Source organism: Lytechinus variegatus, chromosome 11 (assembly GCF_018143015.1).
Source record: "Lytechinus variegatus isolate NC3 chromosome 11, Lvar_3.0, whole genome shotgun sequence".
Taxonomy (NCBI): domain Eukaryota; kingdom Metazoa; phylum Echinodermata; class Echinoidea; order Temnopleuroida; family Toxopneustidae; genus Lytechinus; species Lytechinus variegatus.
Window position 1 is genome coordinate 5112235 of NC_054750.1, and position 18871 is coordinate 5131105.

Here is an 18871-nt window from a genome sequence, read left to right on the forward strand (position 1 = left end):
ACCAAAAGCTTCGGTCTCTGTTAATTGGTTGTTAAGTTGAACTCCGTTGGCGTCACTCACCAAATACAGAGACCGAAGTTCTAGCACGATCAGTATAGGAAGACAATGCCTTTATGTTAAGATTGGATAAATCGGGGAAGTGAATTTGCGCGACAGCGGAGGTAAGTCACTGTTTTTGCTCCTTTTAACTTGATTTTTCTCCAGTTTTAGGCAATGAATGCCAAGAGGGAATATTAATTTGCATTTTGGATGCATTAATTTTCAAAATTTTTAGTCATCAAAGACAAAAATTGAAGAGCCCCGACGGGGGGATTTTGCATTGCAAGTACCCTAATGGTGGCTGCACGATAGCGAGCCGTCTGTGTACGAGGAGAAATTTAAAAAAATGCTAAAAAACTCATCGAAACAGACGGCTGCCAGCTGTCTAGGTAAACCGTAGATAGTAGATCTAGATCTACTTACTAAAAATGCCCAACTGAATTATCTTCTCCAGGAGAGCGTTTCATGAAACTTAAAGGACTTGTCGGACGTTTAATCCGACAAGTCCTGTTTTAAATATACGACAAATCGTCCATAGACTGTGTACAACGAATATTGTTACGGAGACTGCTGATCGGTCAATCGCGCAGATCACGTCATGACTATGTGGTCGCCAAAATAATTCCTTCAGAAGTTCAGACTGTGTGCGAAAGTATCGACAGTGATAACGATATCCAGTCACGTTGTGTACGCGGGAAATGGTCTTGGTTCGTGATCGGATCTCTCCAGTATCAATAAAAAATTATCAAAACTCTGCAATTTCAATCATGCATATTCACGCGACGCTCCGAAACCTAGAAGCCAATTGACTTTGTGCATCTTGCGATATACTTGACAAATTCCAACGAACACAATGCCATATCGACGCTATTTCATAAGATTTTGACGGAAAAGCAAGAAGTAATCGAAATTCGCTTACCTATCCGGTATCGGTGAGAAAATAGATCCTCCGAGAATACATTTCATAATTCATATTAAATATAGGAAAGTGAAATTCTAGGTCGATTTTGGTACGTGGTGATAGAGAATTGCTCACTTGTTTTGGTGGAATACTGTGTGGGGAAATGGAAGGTTTGCACTGCACATGCTTACTATATTTTCATTCATAAATTGGCTCTCGGCAGTGGCTGATGACGTCATGTAAAAAGCAAAATTTACACACCTGCTAGCGTTGAACGCTCCGCTATACGTTGTACACAATTTGTTGCTGTGCGGAAGTTGCAGCGATCATTCGCTCCCGCATTGCGACCGGGGCCCCTGTCGAATGAAGGCGACTTGCAAACATGCCTTGACTTGATTTCTGTGCAAATCCAATGTCGTTGAATATTTCTTTTTTGATTGAGAATTTGAAGATCTAAAGTTATCGTAATCGGAACAGAACCAAGAATTTCTTTATTTTTGGGTGACCCCACTTCTTAACTCTGAGCTAAGCCGCGTTCTCGATGGATATATGGCACTTATTCCGCATTTTTTAAGGAGAATTTTGACTTGTGAATGGCGATTTTTTTTTTTTATAAAGTCAGGACTTTCTGGTGTGAGTGATAGTGCGCTTGTACATGTATATAAATATGTGTTTGGTGTTTGACTGTGCTTGCGTGTGAAATAGGTTTGCCATGTCGAATCTTGGCACATTTCGAATTTAGGGAATGTTACTCTACCTACAAAAATTACAGATTTAGATCTAGATCTGGTCTAGATCTAAATGAAGGCTAACGTTCAAAGTTGTGGTGAGATAATTTTTTTTTCATATTTTACTAAATTACGATTTCTTAAAATTATGGCCGGCTTAGTATTGGCACTGCCATTTCAGTGATTGCACCCCTCTCTTAGCATTAATGTTTTGGTCACTTGAAAACGGTAGGATGGAGATTCTGGTGGTGGGACTTTTTTCAGAATAAAACAGCATTTTTTTCTCTAGATTTTTCTCAAAATTTGTGCAATATTTAGCAAAAGTAAAATATTTGATGATTTGACTTTGTAATTGTATTTGTCTGAATTTCAATCACTAATTTATGATCACAAAGTTCCTGATATTGCTGTATTTGTCTTGACAAACAACCTGGGTATCGTATTTCCGAACATGTGTTTTCTTTGGGAAAGAGTGGAAAAATTAACTTAATTCTATAAAGTAGAGACTTTGAATACGTGTGTTGGACCTTTCTCATCAACTCTCCATTTGAATTCCATTTTGGAAGGATTTACCCAATCTAGACTACGCATATACATGTATATGAGAGCCCTCTCTTCCTTTCTTTCTATGACTTTCATGGCCTACATAAAGTACTTATATATAACATAAACATGCAATGTACAGGTATATTTTATGGACTGTAACCAGGGTTGGCGATTTTTTTTTTATTTTTTTTAAAAAATCAAAAAAATCGGATTTATTTGATTTAAATCAGATTTTTTTTATTTAAATCAGATTTTTTTATTTTTTTTATTTTTTAAAAGTTCCTTCGAAAAAAAGGGTAATTATCCCCCCCTTACTCTTACAATGACATCAATATTGATTTTATACATTTCACCCCTAATATTGTTCTTAACCACATATTTTGTAATTAAAATCCAGTAAAAATGGACAATTAAAAATAAATTTGAGGAATCATGTATCTGAACTTAATTCTATCATACATAGGCCTATGAAGGAATATTCCATAGGGAATTCCCAGTGAGTAGAGAAAATTCCCCTCTGGGATTTTTCATTCAAATATTTAAAAAATCCAAGAGAAAAAATCCCTTATCAAAACTGCCAACAAACCCTTTGCCAATTACTAGTATTCATGTATATTGTAAGAGAAATAATTCAAATCAATGATTTTTTTCAATTAGTCACAGCTTTACAATAGTCAAAGAGAGACTACAACTGTATATGTTTAGGATCTTTTTGATAAAAAGCTCTTCTCTTGCTACAGATATAGATGCAAAACTCTCAGTTTGGAGAACAATATACATGTAGGAGATAGCTTAGTCAAAGGGTGACTATACTACATTTTGTTACTGTGATTTTTTTTTACATTAATCTACAATTTTCATTCCCATATTCTCTATAAAAAAAATCTGTTTGATCCATGAAGTTAAATTAAAGGATAAAAACTGCAAAACTGCTTAAATTACAACATATGTATTACAAAAAGAAGTATTTTATTTTAAATGAGACACAGCTTACAACTGCCAATGATTGTAACTGAAGTACCTGCATCTTAACATTAAAATGCAGTGTTAAATGTTTATTCTGAGTTTTGCAAATTGTTGTTATAGAGCTCTTTCCATTATTACATGCAGATACAAAACTTCCATTATTTGTAGCACTGAACATAAAATGGGCTGCAGTTTATAAGAGAAAGCTTATGACTGTACTACATTATGTTAATGTGATTTTTATAATTATGTTACTTAAAACATCAAATGTATGATAAATGTAACAGTACGAAATATAAGGCGTGTTAAATATGTTGATTACATGCAGGTATAATTTTTTTTATTTTACATGACAGAAGTCGTTATGTGTAGGCAAAGGATCAAAACTGGAAAACTGCCAACAAACCTTTTCTCATTGACTTTTATTTTTTTTTTTTACAAACTGCTCTCTGAAAAGTTGGATTATATGTGAAAACTTTATGTTAAGAAAGAAATTGACTAATAATAACTGACAAAGAATGTAAAATTTCAGAAGAAAAACTCGACATAATTTACAAAAAATGAGTACCTATTGACAACATACATCTGTAGTTTTTAAGGAATTACCTGATTTTATTGATTTGATTTTAATTTGTTTTAAGTAGATATGAAGACTTTGTTGATCTTTTATTGATATAAAGTTAATTCAAAGTTTTTCAGTTGACTTGAAGAATTAAAACTGCATTGAACAAATACTTTGTCCATGATTTGTACATTTTTCAATGGAAGTGATTTAAATCAATGATTTTTAAAAAAAAATCATGGTGATTTAAATCGCGATTTAAATCACGATTTAAATCAACGTGATTTAAATCCGCCAACCCTGACTGTAACTGCAGTCATTGACTTTTGTATGCATGTTGCTCCTTTAAAAATAACTGATAGAAATAAGGAAAAATTTATCTGACCATTGAAAGATTAGGAAGAGATTTAGAATTTAGAGCATTTCATCTTGTAAGCTGTAGATTTATCCTTGAATTGGTTATTTTCTTCTTCAGAGCAATACAGGCCACCATCTGGTGTATTATACTGGATAAAGGTTTATTCAAGCATGGCAAAGCAAAGCAAAAAAACAATTTTAGAAAACATTTTAATCCTATCTAAAGCTTAACAATTTCCTTTTTGCAGCTCACTGAATATCTTGTCTTTTCATGTTTATAAATAGGCCTATCCTGTATAGACATAACGTCTGCTAGCCTGATACTACATGTACTTGGTAAATTGCCAATTCGTCAACTCACCACATGGTCTACCTTCATAGTCTTATGCCATAATGTCCAACATTTTGTCTAAAACCATTTGGTCCAAAAACCATTTGGTCCAATCATCACTTTGTCTAATCACCAGTTCGTCTATGACCATTGCGTCTAATAAACAGTTGGACTAATACCCATTTCTTTTCATTCATTTCGCCCAGTTACACTTCCAATAAGACCAAATAGTTTATGAACTAAATGACCATTGGACCAATTGGTTATTAGACAAAATGGTGAGTGGACCAAATGGCAATTAGAGTTATTAGACCATGTGGATGATGGACGTATTGATGATAGACCAAATGATACATGTAGTAGACGAGTTGGTAATTAGACCAATTGGCATTAGACGAATGGGAAATAAACCATATACTTTTGTACGTATGTCCATATTGTCTTGGTCAGAGTCCTTGTATTTTATATTTTCAAAATTTTGGGGGCAGTTGCTAAAAAGCTCATCTTTTGTTTATTTTCCTTGAAAACACTGTGATTTATAAACTTGGAAACTACTAAGAAAATGGACTAATCCATTCTTTTGGGCGGAGGGGCCTGGTTTGAGTTGGTGAGGTGAGAGAGACTTGAGTGGATGAGAGAAAGCTGGCTAGTGTTTAGGACAGTCAACCACTCAACCTGTCCAAAACATCAAGTCTTCTCATCCGTTCCCACTCTTCAACTCCATTCATTGACTTAAGCCAACCTCCTCTCATCTCTCTGACTCAAGCCAGCTCTCTCTCTCATATGCAATGTACAGTACTCAAGCCTCTCTCAAACTCGAGCCTCATGTGTACTACTCGAGTTTTTCTGCTCTTTCTGGTTTAAAGTCTTTTTCAGGACTGAACTCATTTCTGAAAGAGACGCTCTACTTTCTAACCTCCACTTTATACTCTCACTCGTCCTCTTTCCTTTCCAGAGCCTTACACATGGTGTACTGTAAACCATTAGTCTGCTATGCAGACTTTGAATGGCTCGTGAGATGGGATCTACTGGTTTGCGAAGCAAACCAGCCTGAAAGGGCGAGCGAAGTGAGCCATTTGCAGCCTCGGTAGACCTAGTCTGCCATGCAGACTTGTTGAATCAGCTGAGGCACACACACTGCAGATGTGGGTCTACATTTGTAGACTAGTAAACCATTTCCATGATCGTTCTTACATGTACATGTACTTGGTAGTTTAAGTTAGAGGGACCTGATCACATCTACAGCACTTGTATGTTTACAGTTCATTTTGGCAGTATGTAATTGGGTACAAGTTATACATTTGCATATATCTCTAGTCTATAGTATGTAGAAACTAGATGTACATGTAATGCGCTATAACTTCAAACACCTGTTATTACTAAAGCTCATGTACATGTACCTGTTGGGGCAAGATGGTAAAACAAAAGCAACACTAAATACTCCGATATAACACAGTACACAAGAATGCCAATATTTGCTCATCCAAAACACAGCCAGGGGGGCTGGCTGGCATTCTACAGCAGGGATTCTCCAAGCTTTTGTGTCGGCTGTGCCTCGGGCAGGGTTCGGTCTTTGCATGGCATAGAAATATTAAGTGCGGATGAATTGAGTATTGTTAGTCAGTTATCTCCAGTCAACCTGTTTTGAAAGGAGTCCCTTTGAAGAGGGACTTTGATCCAAATGAACAATTCAAGTGATTTCCTGATTTCCCGTGAGGAGTGATGATTTTTACTTCTACAGAACTGTATGCCTGTGATTTAATGTTTTGGGAAAAGTTAGGGAAAGGGTATAATGTACATTATATTCTACCAAGTGCATGTTTGTAACATTTGTTTGAATCTGAACACATTAGTTTTTTAGTAGTGCTAGAATTCATAATATAAGATTTTGCCACACAATATAAATATTTACGGTCAGGAACAGCAACATATTAGTTATTTCACTGTACTGTATTGTTGAAATCATGAGAAATTACTTGCATTATTGCAATCTTCACGAAACAGTCCTGTCAATTGATGTGTATGCAAAGAGTGCACAAGAATTGCAAAAAGAAAGAATGGGAGATCTATTGTCCATATACATGTAGATGTACATTAAAAGGTAGACTTTAGAAAGCAGAGTGATATGCCTATTGAAAATAACCACAGGGGAGTAGATAGAGTGTATTAAAATCAGTTCACCTTTCTCACAGATTCTCTTTTATACAATATTACCGTGTTTACACATTGACTCGGCTCGGGTGTTGAATCTGCGAGCCGGGTTGAACACTGCCAAGAAGGGATCAGAGATCGCGTTTATACGTACATATAAAAAGGCGAGTTCAACACGGCTCGCGGATCTCGAACGGAAGAAGAATTATGACGTCGCAAATTAAACGCGGGAAATTCACCGCCGGAATTGAATCTTGTCCGTGCGAACAACAACAATGCCAAAAGTGAAAGCGCGTGCAGTGACCTGGTCAAGAGAGTTCGACACGGCTTTCTGTTTACACACGAAAAAATTGCCGAGTCTGACTTGGCTCGCGGGTTGAAACCTACGATTTTGGCGGATCAAAAAAGCCGTGTTCGACACGGCTCGCGGATCACACTGATCGCGTTTACACAGCATAAAATTGCCGTGTTGAGCACGGCTCGCGTGTCGAACCCCCGAGCCGTGTCACTGTGTAAACACGGTATTACATGTAGTCACTGGCATATTTACAGTGTAAAAGCAAATTAGAATTCGCTGTAAGGCAAAAAAGCATATTTTGCCACATGTACACATACATGTACATACATTATGTAGGAATGCATGAGTTTGCATGAGTTCATGAATGCGTTAAACTTTTTTGTTTCAGACAGGTGCTAATACAACATGAAATATACTCAGGTTTGTCAAGATCAGAGCAAGAAACTTTCTCAAAATTCACAGTTTTTCCTGATTGGGCAGATGTGAAATATGCCTTCATTGTATCAAATTTTCCAATACATTTTTGAATGCTCCTTTTGTGGAAATGTTTTTATATCCTTGATCTTGATATTGAATAGATGTACCATACAATTTATGCTATTGACAAATACTTATTGTTACTTTTAGTGTCAATATTGTGGTTTATTGTACAATGTGGACACGTTGAGTCATGGTGGATAACATTATTCCTGTTCAATTTATAGCATTCTTCAAAATATACTTTTCATGTCATCAGCTAGGATTACATGTACATGTACAGGTGTATGCACATGCAGCATGTCTTATTGTGAAAGTTGTGAAGTTGTGAAAATCTAAGTTTTTAATTCAACCCAACGCACTCAGCGTATAAACACAAACATAACTGTATTTTAGTTGATGATTTTCTCAATCAGTAGGCGGTTTCAAACCGCCTCGATCACAAGAATCCCCGTTAAATTACGAGAACTTTTTAAGGCTAAAAAATACCCGTTAATTATTCCTGCATTCAGACCGCCCCGAAACACATCCTTCGGGATAAGTTCCCGAAGTTACGAGCATGCGCAGTGTGGTCTGATAAGCAGGCAAGGCGGGAGATTCAAAATCACGAGCCCAGCAGCCACCCACGCCGCCGCGCCCAACGACACGCTGGGATAAAAGTTCCCGTAATTTGCTTTCACATCGCCAAAATACCAGCGACCTTGGAAAAATCCCCACGAAAGTTCTCGTAATTTCGCCAAGTACCTACTATTTAGCGGGTATTTTCTTTCGGGGAGATTACGCGTAGTTTGCTTTCACATTACCAAAATACCTGGTATTTTCTGATCGGGGTAAATTTCCCGATCAGAGAATACCTGGAACTGGCGAACTTCGAGGCGGTCTGAAACCACCTAGTGTGACAAAATTGTCCCCAGAACAAAACCCTTTTTAGTACACGTAAGTCCTGTGAAACAACCCTCCCCACCCCACCCCCTACTGATTTTCTTGATAAGAGAAGTAGATTTCGGGGGGGGGGGATTTCAAAAGGAAGTCTCTACTCTAATAATACCCATAAAGCTCTGGATATTACTTGAAAAGATTCTTGTGATTCTGCTATTAAAAGACTAAATACAATGTATAATCTCCTCAAAGAAGGGACCTTCTTCCAGACTGCAGAACATTTTCTCACAATGACCAGTCAATTAGGTTCTTTTATCCTCATGCCCTTTGCAACAAATTTAGACTTTTTGTGACCTTCCCTCCCACAGTTTACAGCCCAATTATTTATTCCTAGTCTCCTATATTTCTGTCCATTTTACCTTACATTGTATGAAATTGACCAATTCATGCATGTGGCAATCCTTTAAAATCGAGGTGGGGGAGGGGGAGGGAACAGACCAACATTGTTTGCGGTCTCTTTAATATGAATACATGAAACTAGTCTTAATCATTTAACTCTTTAAGCGCCATTGGCAGCTATTTGTGCCCATAGGCCACTTATGCCGGTGGCAGCTATTTGTGACAAAGTAACTTTTTTTTGTTTAACCAATTTTACAGCCAGAAAATCAACACCATATTCTGTGTTTTTTATGTTGTTATACTGGCAAGAAATTCACAATTCATTTTATCATATAAAAAATAGTGGTTTACATAGACATTTTTTGAGTAAAATTGTATTTTTGCATCATTATTTTGAAGAGTTGATTTTGGATATTGCCGCGATCTGAATCAAGATTTCCCCTATAGAAACATGTGATATAACGGTTGTGTGTAGCAATACACGTACTTCTATGGGCAGAGCAAAGGCGAGTGTGCGAAGGCATTGAGCTCAGAATTGACCAATGACAGAGCGGTACGATGTTCCTCACCCAGCACTACTCGTCCATTCGCTATTGTTACATGAATATTCATGAGGTATCGATCGGGTCTTTTGCAGGCCGGTATGGTAGTATTCTTGTGTCAAGGCTTTTTTGTGCCTCATTACGAAAATTTCCTGTTTGATTCCCGACCTCACTTTGGACTGCAAACTGCGGTTTCATACCCCGATTTGCGTTTGTGATATCTCAAACAACTTTTCCAACCCCGATAAACCCATCTTGGCCAGGTAATCCCCTTGTCTCGAATCTTGTCCCGATGCTGCTATTATGCGGATAATAGCAGCATCAGAGTAATGCGGATAACTCTTGTCCTCCTCCAATTTTACGACCAAATTATGCTGCTATTAGCCGCCTAATTCATTTTAATGGGGTTTATGAAAGGGGTATCGATTTCACCACCACGGGCCAGCTAAATGAGCGTTGAGCCAAGGACGAAATGATAAACAACAGCTGTGCTATTACGTAAGACTTGTCTGCCTGTAGAAGGATCTTCGGAATGAAATTATTGTATTCGAAATTAATCACGTTTTCAAAGGCATATTACATTCAGGCATCCAATACTAGTCCATTTTCAATTTCGAACGAAGAAAATCGACCTTGAAATAAGGAAAGTAAGCGAATAAAAATTACGGTATGCTTAGCAGCATGCAAGGACCGCGATGCATGCATAGTTTCTGTCCGTCCAGCAAGAAAATGGGTTCACTCGCGCAATGATACAGTCTTAACGTTTGAAAAATAGAAGTAATGGCATACCAACATACAAATTATAATAATCATGCTGCTGATATGCACAAAAATATGAAATCATTATTTTTTTTTACCCCAAAGTCTTATTCATAATTTAAATACAAACTATGCCTGTAACTATTTTTTTAATCGCAAACGTGTTATCTATGTATAGGCCTACACCTCGATCAACTTTGAGAAAAGGACATTTATAGGCCTCACTACAGATATGATTGGGAAATGCACGTTCTTTAGAGGTGTAGAAAGGGGGTGGATGAAGAAAAATAAGTCTAGAAAGAAAAAAATTAGACAGCCAGACAGAGAGAAAGAAGGAAAGAAAGAAAGGAAGGAAGGAAGGAAGAAAGAAAGAAAGAAAGAAAGAAAGGAAGGAAGAGAGAGAGAAAGAAAGAAAGAAAGAAAGGAAGGAAGAGAGAGAGAGAAAGAAAGAAAGAAAGAAAGAAAGAAGGAAGGAAGGAAGGAAGGAAGGAAAGAAAGAAAGAAAGAAAGAAAGGAAGAAAAAACTTTCTATCAACGCGTGTATACATGGAACTCCATGCGCTCGCCGGAACTACACACATTGCAATCCATCGTGTGTGGCCCCCTGCTGTGACCGTAGATGCTGGGGTGAATTATCTTCGGACCGAGGTCAAGAAACAGGTGTTTCTATACTTAAATTTCATGCTTGAGGGCAATAGGATTTGTATTACTGGGAGAAGAGATTTGATGATAAGGAAAAATGGGGTATACAGCTCTCAAACGCGAGATTTTCGTCATGTGCAAATGTGCACGGTTTGGGGGAGATTTTTATTTTGTATTTTTTTTTTTGGGGGGGGAGGTTTTATACTTTGTTTTTTGCATTCTCACAATATTGTTCTCGTTATGAATATATGAGTAAAGAAGGCTGTCATCCAACTCTCGTCGCACTGCAATCATCACACTCATTGTTTATTTATTAATTTGTTATTATTGTTATTATCATTATTAGTATGACTATTATCATTATCATTATTATATTATTGTTATTTTAATTATTATTATCATTTTCGATATTTTTCTCCTTCACCTTATTCTTATTATCATTAAAGGGAATCAAGGGATGGTCCGGGCTGAAAGTTTTATAGTTTTATAAATAGGGCAGGATTCACTGAGCAAATTACCGAAAAATTCATAAAAACTGGATAACAAATAACAAAGTTATTGAATTTTAAAAGTCAATGCGGCAAGGGCGAAATAAAATGTATGATGTGTGTGATCTTTTATTTACAAAATTCTGTGAATTTCATGCATTTTCCGCAATGCGTTTTTTTTTTCATTCTTCCTCATTTGTTTTATTAGCGAGAAATAATTAATATTAATCAATGTATCATTTCTTCCGATGATCCGCTTTCTTTTGATTTTCCCTTTTTGCCAGCAAAACGATGATGGGTAAATAACCCTACACGCTGAGCTCATATGTCAAATCTGATATCATATACTACTAAATGAAAAAAATAATATATCAAGCAAATTTGATAATTGAAAATGTTAAATGTACTAACATATCGAGTATGTTTATTGTGCATGAGTCCTACCGCATGAATAAAATATTGACAATGCACGTTATAAAGAAGTTTATTGGTGTCATTTATATATAATGTGAACAGCAAATGATGTCCATTTCATTTTTTTCAGGAAAGGGGAAGTCAAATTAATCCTTACCAGATTAATATTTTCAATGACGGGGTAATTATCGATATCACAAATAAGAGGTGTAGTAAATATAATTTCTGATATTGTCGAAAGCAATATCTTACTTTTCCGATAGATGATCCATTACAAACATATTACTTGAATAAACAAAGGTTTAACAAATTATAAAGATCTAAATTTCTACAAATTGTTAGTAATTGCTACCTTCACACCCCATCGCTTCGTTATTTCTTTTTCCGCTTTTATCTTTCAATTTTCTGTACGTTTGATTTGTCAAGAATTACATGTATATAGCTTATACATTTCTTCAATCTTAAATTTCATCTTTATCCTTTATTTCTAAATATGCAAAGTAGGCTACAGCTATAAGTTGATTTATTTATTTTAAACTATTTGTTTTCTTTATGCTTTTGATAAGTGGAAGTAACGCTGCCAGTGTTTGTGCTGGTGGTCGTGGTGGTGGAGGTGTGCTGTTTCCCCCTTGATTTCTTGTTATCATTCTCGACATTATCCATGGCATCTTTACCATCATCCCTATCGTCATCATCATCAGTTAGATTACAGGAAATTTGACGCATATTGTTGATGCAAAATGTCTTAAAGTCGAAACAAATATTTTAATAAAAATTATGTATTTTAATGGCAATAAGTCAATGGAAGGTGTTGGGGAAAGAGACAGAGGAATTTTAATCTTGATCTCAACGGAGAGAAAAGCTATTGTTCGTATCGGAACCTTTGAAAGTATTCAATTGTCAAATCAAAAGACGCGCGCGTGGCCCGATTTCTATAAACATCCTGTGCTAAATTGCTTTCCTCGATAATAGGTCAGGAGGGAGCGCGGATTAGACATTCCTCATGAAAGGGAGTCTGGGCATCTATTGTTTATGACTTGGTGGAATGAACAATAAAATGTAGTCGCTATCAGACAGGTTGCTACTTTGGTCGAACATTATTCTTTTTAATGCCGAACAGATATAATGAATATTTCACCCCCATCATGAAATGTCCACAGAGTGAATTTTACCTGTTTTATCTATCGTTCTTTCACTGTTCAGCTACGATTTTATATCAAATAGTGATCCCATTGGGTTTCCTGGCATGTCGACGAAGACCGTTGCCTTTTTTTCAAACCGCTTGCTATGTATGCTCGCTCGCTGAATGAAATGAAGCCTACAGTTTGATAATAATCAATTATTCAAAGGCAAAATATGCAATGAGACCCTTGTCCCAGATTGTCATTATATTTTCATATTTATATTGCATTATATTTTCCACAAGAAAAAGAATATCCAGCATCTATTGTCCATTTCTTGGCATGTACGAGATGCATAGTTGGCTTAGATTAATATCCTTTCATAGATGAGGCTACAAAGATCAGATATGATCATATTTGAAAATATTTTTTCCAGAAATCTTTATATCCTTTCCTATACAAATCATCTTTATTTCATAACAAAATATACAATTTACCCAGGTCCTTTGCCGGATATAGTGGGGCAAAGTCCGCTTCACTGGCAATATGCAGGAATTTGGAGTGTATATATACATACATATATATATATATATACATATATATATATATATATATATATATATATATATATATATATAAACCGTAGCTCATTATGTGTTTGTTTTATATCAATGTACCTATATGGCATATAGGTACATTGATATAAAACAAACACATAATGAGCTACGTGCAGTACATAAGAAATCGTAGTATGGGGAGATGTGTAACTATAAAAGGAATGAATTATGTGGACAGATGTCACGGGAAGAGAAAGTAAAATAAAAGTGAAAAAAAACCCGAGACGAAAAAGAAAGGAGAGAGAGTCCAGAGATTACGAGAGATGGATGGATAGATAGATAGAGAGAGATGTGAGATCAATTACGTAATAATGATAATGTATGAATATTATGCTAGAATTATGTTTTGTAATAAATACATTTAATTTTGTATTCAACCTGGGTCATCACAAAAAAGGGCTAAAAATCAACATAAACATTTCCACCTGACATCACATTTTTTTTAGGCGGGGATTCAGACCAGAAATACAGAACAAATAGGCTTATTTTCATTTTGAAAATTTGTATTGATTTTTAGTTTGTAACTGATCTGCATTTCCTCTTCTTGATTCACGAAAAAAAAATCTAGTTCTGTGTACTTTGCCAAGAACGCTCACATAATTTTGTGGGATTTTACACCCCAAACCTGTTATACCCCTTTCATAAACCTAATTATGCGGCTAATTATATAGCAGCATAATTTGGTCGTAAAATCGGAAGAGGACCAGAGTTATCCACATTATTTTTATGCTGCAATTATCGGCATAATAGCAGCATCGGGACCAGATTTTGACTTTATGAACGCATTTCGAAACTAAGGCGGGAAATTGCCATGGAGCGATCACAAGGTCACCCTTTTCAAACGCAACCGCATCCGGGGGGGGGTGCGGTTTCCATGACGATTATCCTCCTTTTTCAGGACGGGCGCTCGTAAAAATAATGCAGATTATTTTCGGAGTTTATGAACGCAATTTTTATTGAATTATCCGCATAGGTTTATGAAAGGGGTATTAGTGTATTGAATCTGTCCGATCCCTCTTTATCTATATTTAAATACATCATCTTTAGTTTTCTATATTTTGTCTCCTTGTGACTGGCAATAACTTTGTTACAGTACGGAAGCCCGTATGTACGACGAATAGACCATGACAAAATATGACCAAACTTTACACTGATTCATGATCGAACGATAGTTGACTGGGTCGCAAATGTTTGTTGCCGACACTGGATAGAAATCGCCTACATTATCCAAAACAGTATATAGTTGAGTGCATCGCACACCACAAATCGTATCCAGGTTACGATTTTTCCAAAGCATGTTTTGCATTACGACAATATTGACAAGAATTGAAATGACATAAAAATTTACTCTGCACTAATAATTTTGTTGCGGAATACCGCGCATTCTAAAAAAAATTACCGGGTCTTGTTTTGAAGACTACACGAATGTAAGGGTACGGTCGGCTGCACTGTGAAGATACATGGCTCTAATATATTATTGTGTGTGTTTGCGTGGGGATCGCAGCTGTGCTGTGATTGGTCACTTGATCGACGACAATGCCCTTTTTTGGAAAAGGACGGTTTCAATTGTGTGTGTATAACCCTCTCGTATTTCAGAGGAAATAACTTGGATAGCAAAATAGTATTTCATTCAAAAGATCATTATTTTTCATATTTTTGTTTGTTCAGTTACATCAATAGATACGTCATTTGAAAGGGTAAACATTGAACTTTCATTTTATATTCTTAATTTCTTGGTATCTCTACAATTCCTTGGGTTATTTACTCTTTGAAATGTTCATGAAATCATAATTTTATAGGTTTTACTTATTGAAAAAAACGATGTAAAATATTTCATCTTTTCTCAATTTTTCCAAACGCAGATTTGAAAGGTCATAACATGATCATAAAGTCCATGAACCATGCATCATTTCATGTGTAGAAGTTTTCATTATACAACGTACGGGTAAAGAGTTATTACCGTTTTAAAATCAGTCTTTGCTTACGTTTCGGTCAATTTAGGATTCCTCGAATATCCCTGGCACTAGAGGGGTATTGGACCTGGCATAGTAAGAGTTAATGTACCTTTTGAAGTGCCATCCAAGGTCGCTGGTACATATTGGCTTTAACCCTGGTAAGACTGAGGGGAGGGGGGCTGATTCAGCCCCCCCCCCAACATTTTCCGGGATAAAATCCACCCCTACAAATTCAATGCAAATGGTGTTTTTAGCCAAAATTCATAAATGTATCATATTTTTCCTTTTACTAATTGAAATATTGGTTAAAATGAATTCCTCGACAATTTCCATAAAAAACAATAAAAAGCAAAAAGTAAAAAAAACAAAGAAATTTGATAAGAATCAATAAAATACATACTGTAAGAAAATGAATATGATGTTGAATTTTTTTTTAAAAATACATTTGATAAGATTCCTGTAAAGAGTCTTCGAACCAAAAATTAGCATTTAAGGGTATTATTTAATTAATTACAGAAAAAAATTATTTTACGCATCAATTAGCATAATTAGTGAGAATTTTTCGTAGAATTTGATCTTATAGTTTTCTAGATTATTCCATGGGTAAGGCATGGGCAAATTTTCGCTGCGATCAACAGCCAAGATCTTCTTAAGAGTCGAATTAGCCCAGTCTATTTTATAGGGTTAAAAGATAACTACATGTAATTTGTCCATAGGCCTCCATATACATGTGCTCTATCTAGAGATGCATTTTGAAAATTGATTACATGAAACCACAGGCTTGCGTGCAGTGAAGCAGCAAGCTTGATTTGGTCATGAATTCATCCCCAATGTCATTTCTTCTTCGTCAATATGGAGTTGAGTTATTGATTGCGTCTGAGACTCAGAGCGTGCCTGTGTATTGACATAATGATCACTGCAAAATGAGCTGAAGGGTCCTCAAGGATGACCATTAAAACATGTTTACTATAATTGATGGGTAGTATGACAGTAAAGGAGATATCGCCTTGATGAGATTGAGGGGTATGAGCCATGATATGGCAGACATTATTATTACTTTCGCTGGAATCTCAACTTATTCATGACTTTCCAATCTAATAAGATAAGTGTAATGACAGTTTTTCTTTTTCACTGGAAAATCATAGTTTATCACATTCTTCACATCAGAACTGTTTTGGGCTTGCATATTCAATCTAGTAATGAATTTGAGTAAGGACAGTCACTTTTATGTGAGGAGGGGGAATTACCCAAGCATGTCAGCCCATATTCTGAACTCAGGTTTAGATTAAACCCGAGTTTAAAGTATGGAGAGCTGATTGGGGCACAAATTCTTTGCAGTTCACATTCACTTTATTAACTCATTTGATACTCAAATTATTCATAAATGTCTGGGAATGATAATTGAAGTATTTGAAAGTATTTTTCTTCATTATGAAAACAAAGGAAAACAAAATAGTAAATATTAGAAATATACATGTAGGCCCTACAATATTAGCAGAATTTGGGAGTTTTGGGCTTCCAATAATTTTAGCACATAGTTAAATAAACCGTGGTCTAAGTTAAACTGGACTTCAGAGTACGGGCCGTCGGATTTAATTTGCAACCAGGTATTAAAAACTAAGCAGTGAAAAATCTCCTTTATTTATGTCTTTAAGAAGTAAACCAAAACATTGATTCAATCATCAATATTTTAATTGTCATTGATGCAATTCCATCTAATTTGGGCTTGAAAAAAGACTGTTGATTTGTCTGTTGGTCAACTTTTGGGAGATATTGAATTCATTTTGGCTGGACTTCCAATATAAATCGCCCAGTGGTGAATATTCAACTTGCAGTTTTTTTGTTATAAATTGGTTGCCAATTATTGTGCGCATGGGCATGCAATATGTATGAAGTGCATGCATGAAATATAATACTGCATGGAAATGGCCAGATATTGTATTCCCGACTTCCATGTCTCATTTCTTCAAGGTCTTTATGCATGAGCATGCATTTCATTAGGCAGAGAGTATTCTGCAAGGGTACAGAAAACTCACTGGACCCATCCAGCCTCGAAAATGTATTGTACCACTGTCTTGCACTGTACAGAGGTCGGTAACTGCAGCTGCAAGAGTCTTTCAGCGTCCTTTCACTATTAAATGGGGCCTCTTTTGTTTACTTGTCAGTGAAACCTTAACTTACTGTTTTTTTCTTGACTACATGCAGTTTACATAGTCCTTTCAGTTCACGTATGGTTATCCATTGAAGTTGCAGGCCTGCAAAGAATAACCAAGCAACTAAAAGTTACAATGTAGTGTCTATGGAAGTGTTCACATTTTAATGATTATATGAATTCGTTTTTTTTTGTTTCCCCACAATTTTTTTTTGTACTGATCGTTATTTTGTGTAATTATCATTGGACATTCCATATTTACATTCAGGTTTATACATGTAGGTACATATATGAATTCAATATAATTTTGATAATCAATACAAAAAACAATTTCATCGTCTTGTCCATAAGTGAAAAGTTAATTTGTGCGGGGGGGGGTAATCCTGGAGAATCAGAAGTATTTTGAAAATGTTGTATGCTTCAGACAATTTGTAGGACTACATGTACATTGTTTATCAAGTACGTGTGTATTGTTCATTGGTGATGTCAATCTTTTACATGTAGTTTGTCAGTGTTGGCAAGTCAATGTTGGTGCTGGAAGCACAATTCTAGCTACAACATAAAGGGAATTGTTTAAAAAAATGAAATGATGTGACATGACATGTTATGTACAACGTTGATATTCATCATGGGACAAGTTTTCCTGCAGTGCGTGCTGGTCCCAACTCCCAACACCCAACTTCGAACTTAAAAATCCCCCCCCCAAAAAAAAAAACCAGGAAACAGGAACTACGTAGTCTTCAGATAGATGTATACATAGTAAATTTTGCTGCACCCTTTTGCAACCATGTGTAACGGTGTATCCAAGACACCATAATGGAACTTAAAATGCTATGAATACAATGCACATGGAGATAATCACTTCTTTTAAAAAGTCTTCACATACACTGTATTCACAGAGCCCAATCATATCCCAGTCAAGCTTGGATTGTGGAGCTCCATTCAGAGTTCGAAAGCACCTTGTTTGTTCCTATACATTCTCTGAACACCCATTGTATTGTCCATTGTACAGGCCTTTGATCAGTTGGGGATTGTTAGTAAACAGGTAGAATCCATGAATCGGAGGTGGAGGGAAACAAATCAAAATGTGGAGTGAATGAAAGGAGTTGTAATGGTGATGGATCGAGATTGAGTCACGAGACAAATAGGCCTCGTATTGAGTGCCACTGACTTTGTATTATCTTGGGATAGTGTTTGGAATGGATTTGGTTACTGGGAGCAATGTAGACTGTCTCCAGGGTTGCTCAGTTTTCCCTTATACCTGTAATTGTCAGAAGATATTATTGAAAAGGGCATGGCGTACAAGTATATAGTGTGTGAAATCAAAGAAAGTAAAAGAAATTCAGTTGTCTACATCAATCATTCAAATATTTGTCATACATTACCTTATTTTTACCATTCATAGTAATCATTCACATCTACAATGTAATGTACATTTATATTTTGTCTTCTACCATGGATATTTGTTTATTAACAAATATTTCCATGCTTCTATATTTATGTTTTTATTGCTGTTAAAAGGTTGATTTCACATTGAGCAAATTCAT

The 18871-nt window shown here is 35.9% G+C and overlaps 2 protein-coding genes across 2 annotated transcripts in view; one reads left to right on the top strand and one right to left on the bottom strand.

Moving 5' to 3' along the window:
• Positions 1 to 12647, bottom strand: part of LOC121423699 (phospholipase A-2-activating protein-like) — a 43405-nt gene extending 30758 nt beyond the window's left edge. The window contains exons 1-2 of the mRNA XM_041619125.1: positions 12642 to 12647; positions 9288 to 9293 (exon numbers count right to left, since the gene is read on the bottom strand). The gene's annotated coding sequence lies outside the window, so the exon portion shown is untranslated. The remainder of the gene's footprint in view (positions 1 to 9287; positions 9294 to 12641) is intronic.
• LOC121423698 (leucine-rich repeat-containing protein 7-like) overlaps positions 1 to 18871 on the top strand; it is a 53340-nt gene that overhangs the window by 582 nt on the left and 33887 nt on the right. The window lies entirely within an intron of this gene.